Here is a 17080-nt window from a genome sequence, read left to right as displayed (position 1 = left end):
AAATGGCAATGCTCAGATCTGCCCTGAGCTACAACAGAATGGCATTAAATATACTGATCCCAAGGATATTGCCAATATCCTGGTAGATCGATTCAGTGCAAACTTCACCCCCTTCTCACACCCCTAAAGGGCCCATCTCAATACAGAAAGATTGCCAAATTCAAGTAATCATAACCACACAGGTAAAAAACACTCTCCAAAGCTAAGAATACAGCATCCATGGGACCAGAAGACATCCCAAGCTGTGTACTATATGAACTACAAAATGAACTGGCACTTCACGTAAGTGTCCTGTTTAATCATAGCCTCACCTCAGTCTTCATGCCCACTGAGTGGTGCACAGCTACAGTTATCCCACTCCACAAAGAGGGATCCACCTTGGATCCCAGGAACTACCGCCCCATCAGTCTGATTAGCCTGATATGCAAGGCCATGGAACGTATTATCATGGAACTTATAAACAAAGACATTGATAACCTTCAAATACTGGACCCCACGCAGTTTGGGTTCATGAAGGGCCGATCTTGTCTCCTGAACCTGATTGACTTCTTCGAATCAGTCTCCAGAGCCGTGGACAAGGGTAAGGTGGTCCACACAGCCTATCTGGGCCTCACCAAGGTCTTCGGCGCCATCCCTCACTTAAACTTACTAAGCTGGGCATTAATCCCTACGTCACTTGATGGGTTGCCAACTGGCTTACTGACAGAACCCACACTGTAAAAGTAGCCGACTCCTAATCCAACTCCAGACAAGTGGAGTACCTCAGGGTTCAGTCCTGGTACCGCTCTTGTTTGGCATCTACTTCTCTGAAGTACAGGCCAACACTAAGGGACTCTGGCTAACAAAGCTCGCAGATGACTGCAAACTGGGAGCCATTATTGAATCCCTGAATGATGTGAATATTCTACAAAAGGGCCTTACAGAAACAGATGCTTGGTGCCAGAGCCATGGGCTCAATCTTAGTGCAAGAAATGTATAGTTATCCCCTTTGGGAAAAAACATGTACCCATGAATTACCACATAGGTGGCAGTACACTAAACACTGAAAGTGTGATGAGAGACTTAGGGACACAGGTGGGCAGTGGTCTCACCTTCATTAACCACATCGCCAAAACAGTCAGGAAATCCTATGTGGCACAACCTAATCACTAAGAGCTTTTCATCCAGAAAAAAGGAGGTCATTGTTCCATTGTACTCATCCCTCATTAGACCCATTATAGGATACAATGCCCCGTTTCGTATGTACCTCTCAAGATATTTGCAACAAGTGGAAAGGCCGCAGAAATACCTCAGTAAAAGAATCACAGACCTAAAACAGATGCCCTATGCTGACCGAATATATAAAAAAAAAAAAAAAAAAAAAAAAAAAAAAATTCCACCTATACACTGTCGCAGATTGTCTACTCAGAGACTATCTCTGCTTAATATTCAAGGCCATGTCAAACCCAGATCTGTTGGACATGCTACACTTAAAGAAATCCCAATCCTTCAGAGAGACACGCTCCAGGGGTCTAAATCTTGTCATTACAATGAACAAAACATGCTGGAGGGATAGGTTCCTGACCCAGAGACTACCCAGACTCTGGAATAGACTGCCCGTACATGTCAAGCAGAGAGCGCCTCTTTGGCCCTCTTCAAAAGGAACCTTGATGATTGGATGGGAGATAGGAAATTCACGCCGGGGATCACGTCAGTCTCTGTGCTTGACAGAGGTCCAGGGAAGTAAATAAGGTAGGAAGAAATAGCCAGGGAATTGTTAGCCTAGTACCAACCTATGAGCACATCAGTGTGAGAGAAATGACAGCAGTCCTCCTGACTTTGAAAACCTTCAGTTCCCTGCTACTACCAGGAGTTCTTCAAATAATTACAAACACCACAGTTAAGTGGTACCTAAACAAACAGGGAGGAACAAAAGCGTACCACCTGTGCAGACTAACTTCACTGATAATGGACCTAGCCTCTTGCGACAACTTGTCCCTGCAGGCATCCTACATCCCCTCACAGGACAACAAACAGACTTAAGCAGGACATCCTCTCCACAACACAAATGTATGCTGGACAGGACCATCTTCCTAGACATTGTTGTCCACTGGTGGGGCATTCCTCGAGTAGATTTGTTTGCCTCCCCCCAGAACAGACAACTGCAGGCCTTCTGCTCCAAGACCTATTCTCCTCTAGATTTTAGAGTAGACGCTTTCAGCATTTCTTGGAAGGGGAAGTTTCTATGCCTTTCCTCCTTTCCCACTAATTCAGAAAGTCCTCCTGAAAATCAGGAGACACAAACCAAAATTCTTGTTGGTGACTCCCTACTGGCCAAGGCAGCACTGGTTCCCCCTACTTCACAGTCTAGCCTAGGGCAGTCACCACAAGTTACCCCACATGGTGGACCTTCTGACCCAACAAAAGGGAACTCTCATCCACCCACACTTGCAGATGATGTCACTGACACTGTGGATGGTAAAGTTTTAATTCCCTTCAGGCATTACTACTCAGAGGATGTGTTTTTAGTCCTGAGGGAGGCCAGGAAACCTACCACAAGAAAATCATTCCTAGCTAAATGGGAAACATTTTCAAAATGGTGTCTGGACAAGGGAAGGGACCCATGATTTGCAGATCCCCAAGCTCTTGCATGTGTGTGTCAACTAGTAAAAGGCAGACTTTCATACTCGTCAGTAAAAGTTCACTTTTCTGCAATCTCAGCCTGCTTACCACTAGACCCTCCCTTACTAACCAGGCTGTATGTAAAGCTTTTCTTAAAAGGGGTCTTACACATTAGGCCTCCAAGAAAGCCCATCCTACCACCCTGTGACCTTAACTTCATTCTAGAAAAGCTAAACCAGCACCCATGCGAACTGGCTGGGACAGCTACTCTACAGATGTTTACATGGAAAACAGTACTGCTAGTGGCCATAACTTTGGCCCGAAGGGTGTCAGAACTACAGGCCTCAATGGCTTGCCCCCCTTATACTACTATCCACAAGGACAGTTTAACACTAAGAACTAATCCCTCCATGCCTAAGGTGATCAACAATTTGTCATTAAACCAATCTGTTCATCTTCCCACCTTCTACCCCTCTCCCACCTATGAAGGGGAGAGGATATTTCACTCCGTGTATGTACACAGACAGCTAAGATTTTACCTGGACAAAACAAAAACCATTAGAAAGTCTAATAAACTCTTTGTTTCCTTCCACCCCAGGGCCTGGGCAAGGCGATCTCCAAACAAACCACCGCATGTTGGATCAGGAAAGCCGTTTGTCTCTGTTACTCACACCATGGCAAAAAACACCAGTTGGGAGTAAAAGCTCATTCCTTCAGTGCAGTGGCAGCCTCCAAAGCCTTTCTCAAAGGCCTGGACACTACTTCCATTATGGAAGCAGCCACTTGGTCCACCATTCACACTTTCACCAAACACTGCAAGTTAGACAATGTCTCCAGAGCATGGGCAGGGTTTGCCAGGGCAATCCTACAGGGCTTTGTAGAATTGGCCTCTTCATCCGCCACCCTTACTTCCAGCTAAGCTGTGATACTCTCCCACAACAATAATACTGCAGCATAGGAATAGTAGGACATAGAATAGTTGTGTAAAATCTTACCATAACCATAGGTGTCCTCTTCCATGTTGCAGTATTCCTTCCCATCCACCAAAACCCTCTTATCCTTCTCTTACTCAATCCACCATATCCCGAGGTCCCTGATGTCCTATACCCTATCCTGGGACCTATGAAAACCACATAAGGGCTCCAGGGCCCTATGCCTGACATCACTGGCATCTCCTCCTGCTGGGCCTTCTACTTCTTCTGTTGGGATTTCAGGTTCTGAGGTCTGTGTGTGCAGACGTCACATTTAAGGCTCCTGGTTTATGGCTCTACGTGTGACGTCCCATGCAGCTGCAACAGCCAAGCTGAAGCTTTTGTATAGGAGCCGACATACTGGTCACCTGAGGTGGAAAATCCCATGCCAAGAATACTGCAACATGGAAGAGAAGGACATCTATGGTTATGGTATGATTTTACACAACTATTCTGCCTAAACACCAACATCCACTATAGCAAGAAATCACTCTCCTGCCCTGCCTAAAGGCAGAAGTTACTTGGTAGATTCAGCAGGTCCAGCTAACCCGGGCCTTCCTCTGCAGCCTTCTCCCCCAACCCAGGTTATACATACAGATGCTTTAGACTCAGGATGGGGAGCCACAATGGCATCCTACAAGGTCCAAGCAAAGTGGCACCTTTCCTTAAGGAACAAACACATCAGTGTGAGGAAATGACAGCAGTCTTTAACACTGAAAACCTACAGCTCTCTCCTACTATTAAGTGTTCTCCAAATAATAACAGACAACACCACAGTTATGTGGTACCTCAACAAGCAGGAGGAACAAAAGCATACCACCAGTGCAGACTAAACTTACTGATATGGGACCAAGCCTCTATACACAGCTTGTTCCTGCAGGCATCCTACATCCCCTCGCAGGACAACAGACCTTCTAAGCAGGGCATCCTCTCCATATCATGAATGGATGTTGGACAGGAATCTGTTCCTAGACGTTGTCCACCAGTGGGGCACTCCTCAAGTAGACTTGTTTGCCTACCCTCAGAACAGACAACTGCAGACCACCTGCTCCAAGACCTACTCTCCTCTAGCTTGGAGAATAGACACATTCAGCATTTCTTGGAAGGGAAGGTTTCTGTATGCTTTTCCTCTCTTCCCACTAATTCAGAAAGTACTCCTGAAAATCAGGAGAGAAGAACCAAAAATCTTGTTGGTGACTCCCTGTTGGCCAAGGCAGCACTGGTTCCCCCTACTTCACAATCTAGCCAAAGGCAGTCACCACAAGTTACCCCACAAGGTGGACCATCTGACACAACAAAAGGGAACCCTCATCCACCCACACTTGCAGATGTTGTCACTGACACTGTGGGTGATAAACTTGTAATTCCTTTTAGGCACCACTACTCCGAGGACGTGCTTTCACTCCTTAGGGAGGCCAGGAAACCTACTACAAGAAAATCATACTTGGCTAAATGGGAAAGATTTTCATAATGGTGTCTGGACAAGGGCAGGGATCCATGCATAGCAGATCCCTCCTTAGGTCTTGCTTATGTGTGTCGGCTAGTAAAGGGCAGACTGTCTTACTCTTCAATGAAATTTCATAGGATTCTCAGCCAGTCTGCTACTAGACCCTCCCCTACTAGCCAGGCTCAATGTGAATCTGTTCTTAAAAGGGGTCTTGCACATCAGACCTCCTAGAAAGCCCAGCCCATCCCACCACCCTGGGACCTTAACTTCATTCTGGAAAAACGAACCCAGTCTCCATTTGAACCTGCTAGTGCAGGTACTCTGCAAATGTGAACTTGGAAGACAGTACTGCTAGTGGTCATAACTTGAGCTAGAAGGGTGTCTGAATTACAGGCCCTAATGGCCTTCCCCCATACACTACCTTCCACAAGTACAGGGTAACACTTAGAACTAACCCTTCTTTCATGCCAAAGGTAGTCAACGATCTGTCCTTAAACTAATCTATTCATCTTCCCACCTTCTATCCCTTTCCTACCAATGACAGTGAGAGAATACTCCACTCCCTGGATGTACACAGACAACTAAGATTATACCTAGACAAAACAAAATCCATTAGAAAATCCAATCAACACTCTGTTTCTTTCCACCCAGAGCCCTGGGCAAGGCAGTCTCCAAACAAACCATCATATGTTGGATTAGGAAAGCCATTTGCCTCTGCTACTCACAGCATGGCAAAAAGCTCCCACAGGGAGTAAAAGCTCACTCCACCAGGGCAGTAGCAGCTTCCAAAGCCTTTTTGAAAGGCCTGGACAGTGGACACCACTTCCATACTGGAAGCAGCCATGTAGTCTACCATTCACACTTTCACCAAACACTACAAGTTAGACATTGTCTCCAGAGAACAGGCAGGATTTGCCAGGGCAATCCTGCAGGGCTTTACAGAATCAGCCTCTTCTACCTCCACCCTTCCTTCCAACTAAACTGTGGTACTCTCCCACACCAAGAATACAGCAACATAGGAAAAGGACATAGCATAGTTGTGTAAAATCTTATCATAACCATGGATGTCCTTTGGGTCTACACCCTATCCTGTGACCTATGCAACCACATAAGGTCTCCTTGACCTTATGACTGACATCACTGGCTACTCCTCCTGCTGGGCCTACAGGATGTTCTTCGTGTTTCACTGTAGCAGTCATAACACTTGGGTTATCTGTCTGCAGGTAGCCCTCAGTCGACCCGAATACCAGAGACTTTGTATTTCTGCGTCGGGTGCTGTCGCTCCAGGACTGACATCAGGTCATCAGGGGTATAAAAACAGGCAGCAGACGCCATCACATCAGTCTTTCTTGCCGAGGAGCCCAAAGCAGAAGCAGTTCGCATGAGTGCCGGTTGGCTGCTACCTGAGTTTTCATTTACGAATTGAATCATCCTGAAGTCTTCTAAAGCTAAGTACCCCGTTGGAGATCCTTTTTTCTTGCTCTAAATGATGTCAGAAAAGTTAACAATTGTCTTCCCTGTGGAAATGAAATACCACACCGAGATTTTCATTCTTACTGTCTCACCTGTTTAGGCCCAGGTCACGATGTACCTCGCTGTCTGTTTTGTGCCTTGTTCATCAGCCGAACTATTCGTCTTCAGGGCCTTATTGTCACTAAATACTTTCGTTCTCTATCTCCGTATTCGGAAATGGCTTCAGTAAGCCGTCCGACCACTGATATTCCGAAAAAACGTAAAGGTAAAGAGAGAGACAGACCGCACAGGTCCAAAGCTGCCAGCTCGCTGGTACTCAGTGAGGTGCTTTTGCAGCCCCTGATGGCCCACTTCAGTGGATTCGCAAGCCTCTACTGAGACCCGTTCGGAGTCCGGTATGCCACGTGACTCTTCTTCGACTATGGAACATTCGGATGTCTGTACCTTGGATGGGTCCGGAGCCACTAAGCAGGCACTGACTTTTGAGGAATTTCTTTGCACTATCGATCGACTCAAACTGACGACTTCTTTTGTGTGTTTTGTCTAAAACTACCGAGTTTCTAAGGCCAAGAGTACACACTACGCCTAGAAAAATGATGACCAAAGCGCATGCAACTGCTCCCTTGCCACAACATCAAATGCTTAAAATGGCAGAAGACCTTATTATGCTGATTAGGGGAAGTCAGCCTTCCCCTGCTAAGAGGAAAAGAGGCCAGTCCCCAGCAGCTTCAACAGACCAAGAGTCCGACGACTCTGAGGTATCTGATTATGTATGAAGTCATGCCCTTATCTGATTGAGGATTCAGATGCAGAGGAATCCATTCCCTCTGCCTCTCCTCCAGAGGACTTTTCTTCTGGTGAAACCTTACATACTTTAAGAGAGCATTTCCATTGGGAATGCCAAGACTATCCTCAGTCCAAAAAGAAACTCTGAGAATTTCTAGATTTGCCACAACACAGGCCTTTAGCAGTACCCCCAGTCCTGAAGTTGTTGATGATGTCTTTATGGAATCTAGTCTTACTCCTGATTCTTTACCCCCCTGCTCCTAGGAAACCAGACAGGTACTGCAGAGTACTTGACTCTCACAAATTCCTTTTCAAAAATCATACTGCTGACCCAGAGATCATTTCCTAAGGGCCTAAAGGTATCAAAGCAACTACAGCTAAGAATCCCACCCCTTCGGACTGGGATTCCAAAACTTTGGACAGATGGGATAAGAAAGTGTATACCTCTGCAACTTTCGCCATTAGGGCTTTGAATTGTCAGTTTCACATGCTGAAGTACCAGCAACATATTATGGAACTTAAGAAAAAAATAGCAACCTTTACAGACTGTGCAGAAAATAAAGAATTGCAAGAGCTAGTCTGTGCAGAAAATAAAGAATTGCAAGAGCTTATGCATTCTGCAAGTCAAGTCAGCAAGCATACATTGCAGTATGGCTTTGATGCCCTAGAAGCATCTTGCAGGGCAGCAGTCACTGGTTCTGTACTGAGAAGGCATGCTTGGCTTAAGGAGCAGACCTTGTAAGACTGTCAAATCAAAGTTATTAGACACTCCTTTGAACAAGGACAATCTGTTTGGCACCAAAGCAGAAGAGGTTCTTAAAAAAAATGTAAGAAAAAGCTTATCTATGCAGACAGCTAATCTATGCAGACAGTCAAAGAATTCTTAAAAGTACAGCCTCCTAGAATCAGTAGTCATTGCCCCTCGAAACACTGGTCCTTTCCAGCCCCCTCCAGGCCTTCTCAAACTAGACCCAGGTGAAACAGGCCCCCAGACTACAGTCTCAGGGTATGCAGAGATCTAAGCAGTGGAGTGCCTCCACCTCCAAAGGAGGGAGTGCTAAGCCACCCCCTTACAGAAAGAATTCACAATGAATACTCTACTCCACTCCCCACCTATGCCCAACTGCTTTTGCCCCTTGGATCAAAACTAGCCCTTCATGCAAAAAACTGGATGTCTATCACCAAAGACCAATGGGTACTCAACATTGTACCCCAGCGGTGCATTTACTTCCAATCCCTGCCATCCCCATAAGGGTTCCCAGACCTTCCTCCAAACCAGTGGGCAGTGGCACAAAACCAAGTTCTTTCCCTGCTCTATCAGGGCAATTCAGCTAGTTCCAGCGGAACACATAGGTCAAGGATTCTATTCCAGACTTTTCCTGGTACCCAGAAAAGAGGAGTCTTGGCACCCACTCCTAGACCGTTCAGTTCTCAACACCTTCCTGGTGGTACCAAAATTCAAAATGCTCACCCTGCCTCAGCTTCTACCTATGCTAGCCAACGATGCCTGGTTAGTCACCCTAGACTTAAAAGAAGCCTATCTGCGCATCACTGTAAGGGAGTCATGCAGGAAATATCTACGTTTCAGGGCCAGATCTATGCATTATCAGTTCTCTGCACTTCCCTTTGGCTTATCCACTACTCCCAGAGGATTCACAAAATGCCTGGCTCCAGCCATTGCTTACTGCTGCCAGAGAAATTTCCAAATTTACCCGTACTTGGACTGCCTGATTTCAGGCGGACAGTCAGGAATTGCTGTTGCAGCACCTGTCATTTGTAAAAAAAAAAAAAAAAAGCCTTCTCACATCCCTGGGGTACACCATCAATGAAAAGAAAGCAAAACTAGTCCCCAGTCAAAAGATTGTATTCCTGAGAGCAAGCTTGAACACAGTATCCCAGATGGCATTCCTCACTTCAGAAAAACAAGCCTATCGAAAAGACTATTTTACTCAAATGGTCACCAGAACCAAGCTATCCGCAAGGAAAATCCTGCAGGCAGTAAGGTTCATGGCCTCATGCATCCTACTAATTCCATATGCCAGACTGTACATGAGGAAACTTCAGTGATACTTAGTCTTTGGTGCCAGCATTCTCAGGACCTGGAAACCGTCATTCCTATCATACTCTGTCTTAGGACAGAGTTTCTTTGGTGGGCAGCAGCATGCAACCACAACAAGGGACTGCCCTTTACTCAACCCCACACTGCCCAGACCCTAACCACAGATGCCTCAGACCATGCCTGGGGAACACACATTGACGGCAAATGCATTCAGGGCAACTGGAGCCCAAGTCAAATTCATCTGCACATCAACCAAAAAGAGATGCTAGCTGTGCAGCATGCTATGACAGCTTTCAGATCCCTGCTCTCTCTATCTGCTAATAAAAGCAGACAACACCACAGATATGCGGTACATCAACAAGCATGGGAAACTGACTCTTACTCACTCTGCAGGTTAGCCATGGCCCTGTGTAACACTGCCTTGGACATGCAAGTCCATCTGGAAGCTCAATTCCTGCCAGGCAAAAACAACTCACTGGCAGATGACTTTAGCAGAAATCTCCTAGACCCACATGAGTGACAAAGCCCAGCACCTTCAACCTTCTGATTCAGAAATGAGGGACCTCAGAGGTGGATTTCTTTGCCTCCCCCTACAACCACCAGCTCAGCAAATTCTGCACCAAGAATCCTCACAGCAGGGCCTGGAAAGTGGATGCCGTATCCTTTCACTGGGTAAATCTCCCAATCTATGCCTTTTCCCCCTCTGCCCCTTCTCTCAAATGTATTACTCAAGATAAGACAGGACAGACCAAGGACTATTCTGATTGCCCCGAACTGGCCACGCCAGCACTGGTACCCACTCCTGTGCAGCCTGTCACTGGTGCCACCGTGGCACCTACATTAGAACCCCAACCATGCTCTCTCAGCAGGAGGGACAGATTTTGCATCTGCACCTGCAGACCCTAAATCTTGCAGCCTGGCTTATTCCTTGAATTCTCCCCCAGCAACCCTAAGCAAGCAGGTGCTGGACATCATTCTTGAAATCAGAAGACCCAGTACAAGAAAATCCTGTGCTGATAAGTGGAAAATTAGTGCTCCTGGATTCAAGCTAAAGGAGAGGACACAACTCTGCCCTCCCTGCCTTTAATCCTGGAGTACGTAGCAGATCTTCTCCACAAAGGCCTGTCCTTCTCCATTAAGATACATGCCTCAGCCATTTCGGCTCATTACAGCACTGAGCCACCTCTCTTCTCGCACCCACTTATCAGACAGTTCATGAGAGGGGCAAACAACTTAAGGTCGCCAAGGAGAGCACCCACCCCTGCTTGGGACCTTAACTTTGTACTGGAAAAGCTCACCCCCCGCTTTGAACCTGCAGAGTTAAAATTCCTTTCTTGGAAAACAGCCTTGCCTTCTGACCATCACTTCAGAAGAGTGTCTGAGCTACAAGCACTTATGGCTGTGCAACCCTTTATTATTTTCCATGCTGACAGGGTTTCCCTCAGGACTAACCCTTCCTTTATGCCTGAAGTGGTGTCCAGTGTGGCTCTCAACCAATCCATCCATTTGCCAACCTTCTTCCCTAATCCTCAAAATAAAGAGGAAAGGATCCTGCATTCCTTACTCTCATTCTACCTTGATAGGACTAAGCCCTTCAGAATATCTGACCAGTTACTAGTCAGCTTTGCAACAGGGGCAGAGGGCAAGGCCATTTCAAAATAAACAATTTCCAAATGAATAACGCACTGCTTCCATTTCTGCTACAAGTACTATAGGAAACCAAACCCCCTTAGGGGATCAGAACACATTCCACTAGGGCAACATCTACCTCTGCAGCATTTCTCAGGGGAGTCCCTACCAGGGACGTCCTGGAAGCAGCTACCTGGAGTTCTATGCACACCTTCACTATGCACACCTTCACCAAGCATTACCACCTGCCTATCTTTTCCAAATCCAGGGCAGGTTTTGCAACAGCAGTCCTGCAAGGCATACTTGCCAGCCCTAACTCTTCTTGACTGCCTCCACCCTTCTTCAGCTTTGGGAATCTACCAAAGTGTGATGACTGCAACAGTGAAACATGAAGAACATAGTACAGTTGTGTACACTTACCATAAATGTAGATGTTCGAGTGTATTTACGGTTGCTGTCCTGGTTTTCCTCCCTCCAGCCCCCTGGTTTCTCTCCCTCTCCTCTCTGTCTTTTACTCACCCCTTTCAGGGGTATTGATATTGGTGTTTGCTTTTTACTGGTGTTTTCTCCCACCATAACTTAGCTCCCTGTTTGGGGGGCTCCTGACATTTGGGGCAAGAAAAACTGATGTAATGGTGTCGGCTGCCTGTTTTTATACCCCTGATGACCTGACATCAGTCCTGGAGCGACAATACCCGACGCAGAAATACTAAGTCTCTGGTATTTGGGCCGACTGAGGGCTACCTGCAGGCAGATAACCCAAGTGTGATGACTGCAGCAGTGAATAAACTTGAACATCTACATTTATGGTAAGTGTACACAACTGTACGTCTGAGGTCTGTGCGTGCAGATGTCACATTTAAGGTACCTGGTTTATGGCCCTACATGTGATGATCCACGCAGATACAACAGCCATGTTGAAGCTTTTGTATAGGAGCTAATGTACGGGTCACCTAAGGCGGAAAATCCCACTCCAAAAATACTGCATCATGGAAGAGAAGGACATCTATGGTTATGGTAAGATTTTACACAACTATTGTGTATGCATTTTTGGTATCCAATAATGCCAAGTTGGCTTGTGGCAGAATAAGTGAGAACAAGGTTTGAATAGTTAACATATGGAAGGTGAGTACCTTCAAAGGTGTTGAGAAGAGAGAGAGAGATCCAAAATGGGTCTCCAAGGACCATCCTTTCTGGGCACTAGGAACATTCTAGAGTAGAAGCCTCTTCCTGTTTTTGGTCTTGAGGAACTTCCTTAATGGTCCCTTGTTTCCACAGGTCTTGTAGTACCTCTGGAAAGGAGGGTAGTTCCTTTGGAGGTTGAGGGGTGCCCCTGAATGAAGGCAGGGAATCCCATACCAGAAAGTATCCTTGTTGAAGGAGCTTTCCCAGACTGGCAGAGACAGAGAAAGACACTGCGAAAGTGGAATGTGGATGAGGCAATTGTCTGGAAAGGGTTGCTGCTGAGCCAGAATTGCAAGGGCAGCCCTTGGTTGCTGAAGCCTCCTACCATCCTTTTTTGTTTTAGATGGAGGAGAGCAGGCGTGCCTATGTACAGAAGCAGGTTTTGCTAGGTAATTTTGCTGAAATTTATGCAGTGGGGAGGGAAAGATGTGTTTCAGTTCCTGCAATTCCTTTCCTGCAGAGATTTAAATAAATTAGCAGCTGCAGGTCCAAACAATGCAGAGTTGTCCAAAGGGGCATTCATAAGCTTAGATTTTATTGTTCTCTGGTAATGGCTAGACTCTTAACCAGGAATATTTCCTTAATACGGAGCCAGAGGTGGCTGCTGTGGCAGAAGCCTCTGCAATATCATAGCTGCACTTGAAGTGGCAGGTTACCTGTGAGGAGGCTCCAAGCAGGGATGCAGCTAAGGTTTTATTCTCTGAATCAGGCAAATCTGAAATGACCTGGGAGAGATGAGACAGAGGCTGTAGGGCAAATTTGGTCATGTGTGTTTGGCAGTTGGTAGCTCTAAATGCAAAGGTGGCTGAAGTGTACACTTCCTTGTCCAGCCTTTCCAAGATCCTGCTGTCCTTATCTGAAGGAGGGAGAGAGGTTGAAGGCAGTGATGTGGATGGTTTGTCTGAAGCACTGAAATTAACTGATGGTTCTGCTGAAGGACATAAACAGGAACTTACAGTCCTCAGGGATCTTGTAAAATCAGTCAGGCATGTTGGGGCAAGAAGGCTGGGTAATCAGGGGGCCTTGAAGGCAGAGGCAAAAGCATCTAGTAAAGCAGGTAGCGCAGGAGGAATAACCAAAAGGCTGGGTGAATACACCTGCAGAATGTCATAGTATCTCTTATGTACTTCTGGTACCTGAGTGCTGTCCCATTTGAAATTATTTCTCATTGTGACTAGGGTCTGTCTAAAAGAGAGTTTTCCTTGGGTGAGTCAGTTCCATTGGAGTCGTCCTCCCGGGGAAGTGTCGTCTAGAGGAGAAGACATCTGTGAGGAATAGGCCAGAGATTCCACTTCTGAGGATGCCTCCATCTTAGACCCTTTCCATAATCCTTATGTGGAGAGGTTGTGCAGGGTGGAGTAGGGACTGAGCCACCTGAAGTGGGCTTAAGGGGCCATAAGGGCCTTGAAAAAGGCCTTGTGTAAATTGTTCCCAGTCACTGTGGGATTCCTTTGGAGAGGGCAAGTGTTTTGGTTTCTGCTGCTGCTTTTAATCCAGGTCTACCCTGTGTAATGTAGGAGGCCTGGACGTTGGCCTGCATTCAATAATAGAGTGAATTTCCTCCCGCACCAGGATCTGAGGGTATCCCCTTAGAGCCTTCGGTTATCACAAGCCTTGGTTCCCTTTGTGGATCTGAAATGGATGCCTGCTCAGCCTCTGAGGGCGTGTTTGTGGTCGGATCCAAGGAGGCCTCAACATCGGGCTAGGTTGGGAACCGGAACCAGGAACCTTACGTATCTCCGGGTTGTCATCCACCTCAGGAGAGATGTCCGTAGTAAGAGACGCAGCAGAAGCTTCAGGCCTCTGCTTAGCAACCGACTCGACCTCTGGCCCCGACGATCCCTGTGTCTTACTTTTAGCTAGTAATTTAAGTGCTGGTTTTCCAAGTAAATGACTAAGGAGGGAAGCCTGTTTCTTAAGGTCTTGGGCACAAAGGCCTGGTGAATAGGACAGGATTTGTAATCGTGGGTAGGCCCTAGGCAAAACAAACACTGGAGATGGCTATCTTTATGTGGAATTTGTCTTCCACACTGGTGTTTTCCTTTTTTGGGTGATATGAATCCTACCACAAAACAGTAGCAAAAGAAACAAGATTTCCCCAATGGGGCACTTAGCTGAAAAAAATTGCTGGAACACAGCTAATGGCCTGGCAAGCCAACAGGCATTCAAATGTGGCATTCGGGCTGGCAGCAGAGAAGTTCTGAGGTAGATGCATGCATACATCACTTTTATGGTGACATACCACGCACCTTACAGTGGTGAAAGACTTTTATATAGTGACCTACGTTGGGTTGCCTATGGCAGATAACCCCCTCATGTAAAGAATACTGCAACAGATGAGTAGAGGGACATCTAATTAGTATCCACCATAATAAGTTACTGTTTCTTTCTCTTCATGCTCCTCATTGGAGGATGTCACTTTTGGTGGCACCCTTAGCCTTAGGAAGGAATATTTTAAAGTAGAGGATTGGTAATATGCTCTTGACCAAAAATAGCTGTCAAAGAGCCAAGCACTGAGACTGTTGAGGCTTTGAGGTGGTTTTCCATAGTGCCTAACAGCCAGTGAACCAATTCCTTGAAGTTTTGCTTCTCTTTTGTTCAGCATCAGCATTTGTGTAAACACCCAATAGATAACTCGTTTCTTACTAACATGGAGGCTGTTAAGGGGTCGTGAATAGTGCCAGGCCCAAACACAGTGATAAATGGCAGAGAGCATAGAATCTTGGATAGCTTTGGCAGGAAGGTCTATATCTTTTCCACTATTGAAGTTGAGGTTGTCACCTAATAAGACAGTGTAGTACCAAGCAGATATTCTCAGACATTTTGTAGACCTGAATAAGGGTATTGCTAATGTTTTGTGTGGGGGAGGGAGTCAGATTTCAAACTGTTGTATAGTAAAGGGTAGATATGATTCTGTGGATACTTTTCCTAGGGCTGTTTGCAAGGTCCTTTGTCTTAGCATTAATACCTCTCTCTGTCCATTTTCTAGATGAGATGGAGAGTAAGCTGCTCAGTGGCACTTTCCTGAGAAGTCAGTATGCTGATGATGCACTTTCGAAGCATGCTATGGATTTGCTATTTTGGAAGAGTTTTTTTTCTCCTTGTGGTAAAGAAGCCATAGAAGTACTGTTGGATTTGAAACAGTTAAGTGTGGCAAGTGAAATTAAATGCTTGCCAAGCACCAGGTCTAAATGACATGGAAACCTTTAAGATTTATTTAACAAAAAGGAGGTTGACTCTGTGACACTGATCATGTGACCTAGTTTGTTTATAGGACTGCTTTGCAACTTGTATGAAATTAGTATGCGTGTTAAGTGTTTGTCACAGTCTGAATAAGTCCAAGTCCACTTGGAGGACAAAAATGCTTACTGTGATTGTTTATTATTTTATTAAAATGGAACCAAGGTTTGCATAGTTTTTCATTTATTCATTTAGCCAGTCATTCATTTTGACAAGCATAGCATCACATGTGCTTATGATGCTGGTAATGCACCATCTCTGGAAGCTGGCATGTTATACTTTTTGAGAAGACACTTATGGCTTCACACACAGCCATTAACTGAGGACATCAAAGCCAAGCTTTTGAATGCTATATTAAAGAGCTGCTATTTGGACTGCAGGTATACAAGATCTTCAGGTACTTAGAAGAGATGGCAGATGTGATTCATATAGTCAGAACATGTGTTCACTTCTCTTCTTCTTAAGTGTAGTAGGAATTACCATTAACTAACCGAGGTACTTATTACAAAAAGTCAAGGAGGGGCAAACATCACAAAGGGAGCACGGCCCTTCCATAGGAAAAAATGCCAAGATGACAAGGAGATGTAAGGAGACCAAAAAATCTTTTTCCCCACAAAAGAAAAACTGTGGCTGCCTTAGCCCACCCCCATATCCTGCTCCTTCTCTCACCCTTTTCTCAAGGCTAAGTGCCTAGCCTATGAGGAAAATAGCAACCTTCCTGTAGGAGCGTTGGACAGTCATGGTAGACAATGGACATTGAAACTGGATACTGTTGTCTAGAGTTAGTCAAAGCCTACAGACATATAGGGATACCAAGGTTCCCAGCAGACCAGGGACATATCTCATTGTATCTATTCCCAACTGATGTTAGGCCAAGGGACCATAACGATTGTCCCCAGGGGGCATAAAGAAGATTTTTGCTCATAGCCCCCCCCCAAGAAAACATGGCACATACAACCTCATTCTGGAGTTGCCCATACTCAAGTTTTTCAGTCTCCAGATTCAAAATGCTGACTCTCCAGGCTCTTCTTCCATTAATTAGTCCCAAAACATATATGGTCACCATGGGTTTAAAAACTTGTATACCTACACATCTGAAAGCTCACTGGATGTCCAGATGATTCTTAAGTATTCTAGGTCACATTGTCCCACCATCCTAATGTTCCCACTTACCTGCTTACTTATGAGGACAATCCAGTGATGTCTAAGGAAGCTGTAGTACTCCTAACCAGTGGAATACTCTGTCATAGAATTCCTTTTTCCCCTAGACATGCATCCTGTATTTTTTTTTTTAGTGTTGGTAAACTTCAGCTGGAAGCATGAAAGAACAGAGGATAGTGAACCATCTGCCTTTATGTGGTGATAAATTGATATTTAGAGGAAGGAAGGGAGATGTTAAGTTGGTTTAGGGGCGAAGCAGATAAGCTGTGAAACCCTGACTGGTTACAGCAGAGCTCCCTGAACATGTTTCTGCACCAGTGACTGTATTCAGACATCTACGTCTATGGTAAGTTCTGAAAAATACTTTAAGATCTGCAAGTTGGAAGCTTGTACATCAGTTTGTCTGATAGTCCATCTCCCTAATTATGCAGTGACTAGTGAGTGATGGTCACTAGTTAATCCGTGCAGTAAACCTTTCAAACATCCTAGTTAGAATCTTGTCAAATAAGAGCGAGTAACGCTTATGAA

General features: G+C 45.6%; 1 protein-coding gene across 1 annotated transcript in view; it reads left to right on the top strand.

Annotated features, from left to right (window-relative positions):
- The window catches only part of TCERG1 (transcription elongation regulator 1), a 2274660-nt gene that overhangs the window by 586148 nt on the left and 1671432 nt on the right, over positions 1 to 17080 (top strand). The window lies entirely within an intron of this gene.

This window comes from Protopterus annectens, chromosome 4.part0 (genome assembly GCF_019279795.1).
Source record: "Protopterus annectens isolate FY-2018-M chromosome 4.part0, PAN1.0, whole genome shotgun sequence".
NCBI classification, from domain to species: domain Eukaryota; kingdom Metazoa; phylum Chordata; order Ceratodontiformes; family Protopteridae; genus Protopterus; species Protopterus annectens.
This window is presented reverse-complemented; position numbering and strand designations above follow the sequence as displayed.